Source organism: Mesocricetus auratus, unplaced genomic scaffold, assembly GCF_017639785.1.
Source record: "Mesocricetus auratus isolate SY011 unplaced genomic scaffold, BCM_Maur_2.0 Super-Scaffold_6730, whole genome shotgun sequence".
NCBI classification, from domain to species: domain Eukaryota; kingdom Metazoa; phylum Chordata; class Mammalia; order Rodentia; family Cricetidae; genus Mesocricetus; species Mesocricetus auratus.
This window is the reverse complement of record NW_024429184.1, coordinates 70,191,698-70,196,464: the sequence shown is the minus strand read 5'-3', so window position 1 is coordinate 70,196,464 and position 4,767 is coordinate 70,191,698.

Here is a 4,767-nt window from a genome sequence, read left to right as displayed (position 1 = left end):
CAATTATTTTCTCGAAATTTCCAGTGTTGTGATAAGAAATTGACATTTAAAACTTGACACTTCAAAATAATAGTATTGCTATCACTTACCTTTAAAACAGTGGGAGCTTCACAGTGCTCTCCATCTCAGTGACTAGCAGCTCTGTGCTTGGTGTGGTCCAGGCCTAAGGGCACCAGTCATCGCTGACACATCACTGAGTTTCTTCTCCATGTCACACCATGCCTCTCAAGTTTACCTTCAAAAACTACCATGAAGACAGTCACTTCCCTAATCTCCTTTGCTGTCCCCAGGTGCATGCTGTTACTGTCTATTTTCTGGCTTTCCAAAATAATGTCTTTCTTATTTCTCTTCTAATCCTGTTGCACCTTTTCTGATCGCCACATATTAACCTATTTAGTGTTTTAAAAATCAGAAGTCGCATGCATTGTTTTGCACAGACCCTGAAGTGCTTCCACTCTCAATTCTAGAAAGTCCATACAAAGGCCTGCATGACTGAATTTTTACACACGTACCCACCACACATACAGGCATTCACACACACATACACACACACACACATCACCATAATGCATTGCATCTCATGCATACACACACAAACACACACACACACACATACCTACAAACCTAGCTCCAGGACTCAGTCAGAGTTTTCATGGCTCTGAGTTTGAAAAAGAATTTAATTATTCAGAAGACTATAAATCAAATACAACCTTGTTGAGATTTTATTTTTAATTTTATCTATGCAGATGCATGGGTGTGGATATGTGCACCTGTGTATAGTTGTCCATAGAAGCCAGAGAGGTACCCCTGAAGAAAGAGTTACAGATGATTGTGAGCATCCCAGTGTGGGTGCTGGGAACTAAGGTATTGTCCTCTGCAAAAACAGCATCTGTTTTTTAACTGCTAAACTGCCTCTCTGCCCTCAAAGACTAATTTTTATACCTTCCTATCAGTAAACATAGCATAAGATTTGCCATCTGAATCTTCTCCTAGGATGCCAAGTTTCATGGATGAATAATATGTACTCCACTAGGCTTAGCACTCATTAGAACCCATGGTCAGCTATCAGTGAAGTCACCTTTCTCCAAGATGCCCAGTGTCACACCCCACTCTACTATCTATCCATTGCTGCCCTTACCTGCTGTGCTACACACTCTGCTTTAGCTTCCTGGGAAGAAAGCCACAAATCCTCTCCCAGCTTCCCAAACTCACAAGTCTCATGACTGGTCTAACATTTAATCTGATTCCTCTGCATGAGAACAGTTCTGAGACTGGTTAACAACTAGTTACATCTAGTTTTTCCAGGATTTGACCATTAACTCAATTTTCTCAGCATCCACTAAAGATGCCCCAGAAAACAGGAAGCAGGCAAGAAAACACTACATTCCCAAGAGGTGCAGTGGGTGGTTTTTGGACATTCAGTGGGTTATGGATATCTGTGATTGTTTAGAGGTGATATAGAAATGTAGGATAAAAAGGCAACTATTAACCTCAAATACTTTACATTAGTATAGATTTGTGTATGTTGATACAAGTTTAAAATTATTTTGTTATACTCTATGTATGTTTCTACTCTTGTTTGGGGTATTGTGCTTATTCAACTCATTTAAAAATGTGTGATAGTAGTTAGTCATCCATACCAATCAAACTTGTAGTTATGTTAGATATGTTTTCAAGATCATGCAGAGATATATTTTATATAGATATATGGTCACACTTCACACTTAAAAGATCTACATCATATGGCATTTAAAATGTTTCATTAATATAGGGTTTTTCATTGACAGTGAGGAATATTTGCTCCTGGAAGCACCAATCTACTTCATAAAAGAATGATGGGCATCAAAAAACCTCCATAGGGAATTTTCTTTCTATTTGGCAAAGCTAGCTATTAGGCAAGAAACTGTCCTTGCCTCAGCTGCTTAAAACATACCATCCAAAGTGGACATGCAGGACATGTAGAAAAGTGACTGCCAAACTTTGCAAAAATAAAGGTAGGAGAGCTCTTCAAAATTTCTGCTTCATAGAAAAGTCTGTCAGATAGTCTAGGCCTATAAGACACACGTGAATGCTATAACATTTCAGAGGAGTCTTGAATGAATGTCCAGGCAGTCACATGTATCTCTTGTTTATATAGTTTTGGAAGGGGTGTGTATTGTACTTTAGTTTTCCTTGGGTAATATTGTATCCTTGTGGGGTCTTTGATGGAATTGAAGACTAGATATAGTTACTGTTTCCCTTAGTTATGATAAAAGGTAAATTAGGTACAAAACTTTGGACTGACCAAGATTGGATAACTAATGGAGTATTTTCTCTGAATTTGCCAAATACAAATGAATTGGATATTGTAAATGTAATTCTTACTTGATAACTGTTCTTATTTTATATAGTTTTGTTATGTTGAAGTTAAAACCTTTGTTTTTATTTAGAAAAAAAGAGAGAAAATATATTGGGCTTTCTTTTGTGCAAACAACCAACTCCCAAATAAAGACACAGAGACTTCTTACTAGTTATGAATGCTCATCCTTATCTTATGCTTCTCCCACTAGGTCTTATAACTTAATTTTACATGTTTCTCTTCATCTACATTTTGCCTCAGGGCTTCTTACCTTTCTTTCATTCTGTATATCCTACTCTGTGTCTGGCTGACTGGCCCCAGGCATCCCCCCTGTTTCTCCTTTATTATCTCTCTTCTCCCTCTAGCCTAGATTCCTCCTCCTACTTATTCTCTCTGCCCACCAGTGTGCTTACACCTCTTCTGCCCAGCTATTGGCTATTTATCTTTTTTATTATAAACTGTTTGGCTGATAGCTCAGGCTTCCTACTGGCTAGCTCTCTTAATTATTAACCCATTTCTATTAAACTATGAATTGCCACGAAGTTGTGGCTTACCTGTAATCTGGCGTGTATTCCTTCAGCAGTTACATGGCTTCTCCCTGGTGGCTTCTCTCTGCCTTCCTCTCCCCCGAATTCTCCTCACCTGGTAGCTCTGCCTATACTTCCTGCCTGGCTACAGGCCAATCAGTGTTTTATTCATCAACCAATAAGAGAAACATTTGGCTATTCATCTTTTATTTAGGCCAGTTGTGTGCCTTAGGCAGACAAGGTGAAACAGCAACACATTTTTATGAACTAAACAGATGCAACATAATCAAATACAACACATCTTTACATAATCACAGCAATATTCCACAACACTACTACTGATTCTTGGGGAAGAATAAAATAATGCTTAAATTTCTGCTATCCCAATAGTAATCCATTTTTCAGGTTAAACAAATGATCTTGAGTAACGGACTAATAGATTGAATATTGTGCTGATTAGTATTTCTCTGCTCAACACTAACCAAGACATATATGGGAATGGGGACTCACAATTCAGGGAATTGCTCCATCAGACTGGTCTATGAGCATATCTGTGAGTCACTTTCTTGATTAATGGCTGATGTGGGAAGGATCAGCTTCCTGGTGGGTGATTCCACCCCTGGGCCTATGATTCTGAGTTGTATATAAATGCAACCTGAGCAAGTCATGAGGAGCAGGACAGTCACTCCGCCATAGCCTCTGCTTCAGCTTTTGCTTCCTGCTCCTCAGTCCTCCCTGTCTATCACTGGGTTCCTTGAGTTCAGCTCAGAGTTTAGCTGTGAGTGTCTGCATCTGCTTCTGTCAGTCGCTAGATGAAAATTTGTTTCCCAGACTCTCTGGCAGTGGGATTGTAGGCTGGCACTCCCATGATCCATGTATAAAATCCATATATGAGTGAGTTCTTACCATGTTTGTCTTTTTGTGACTGGGTTACCTCACTCAGAATGGTTTCTTCTAGTGCTGTCCATTTGCCGACAAATTTCAAGATTCCATTGTTTTTTCATTTTTTTGTTTGTTTGTTTTGTTTTTGTTTTTTTCTGGCTGAATAGTATTCCATTGTGTAAATGTACCACATTTTCTCTATCCACTCTTCAGTTGAGGGGCATCTAGGTTGCTTCCAGATTCTGACTATTGCAAACAATGCTGCTATGAATACAGTGGAACAGATGTCTTTATTGTGTAAAAGTGCCTCTTTTGGGTACATGCCTAAGAGTGGAATTGCTGGATCGTGTGGTAGGCTGATTCCCATTTTCCTGAGGAATCTCCATACTGATTTCCAAAGTGGCTGTATGAGTTGACACTCCCACCAGCAGTGAAGGAGTGTTCTCCTTAATCCACATCCTCTACAGCATAAATGGTCATTGGTGTTTTTGCTTTTAACCATTCTGACAGGAGTAAAATGGTATCTCAGAGTTGTTTTGATTTGCATTTCCTGGATGGCTAAGGATGTTGAGCACTTTCTCAAGTGCCTCTCAGCCATTTTAGACTCCTCTATTGAAAATTCCCTATTTAGTTCTGTATCCCACTTTTTAATTGGATTTTTTGTTGTTTTGGAGACGTACTTCTTGAGTTCTTTGTAAATTCTAGAAATCAGCCTCTGTCAGATGTGGGGTTAGTAAATATCTTTTCCCATTCTGTGGGTTACCTTTTTGTCTTGTTGCCTGTGTCCTTTGCTTCTCAGTTTCAGGAGGTCCCATGTATTAATTGTTGACTTCAGTGTCTGTGCTACTGGTATTATGTTCAGGAAGCAGTCTCTTGTACCACTTCGTTCAAGGGCACCTCCCACTTTCTCTTCTAAGAGTTTCAGTGTGGCTGGATTTATGTTGAGGTCTTTGATCAATTTGGGCTTAAGTTTTGTGCATCGTGATAGACATGGATCTACCTGCATTCTTCTATATGCCA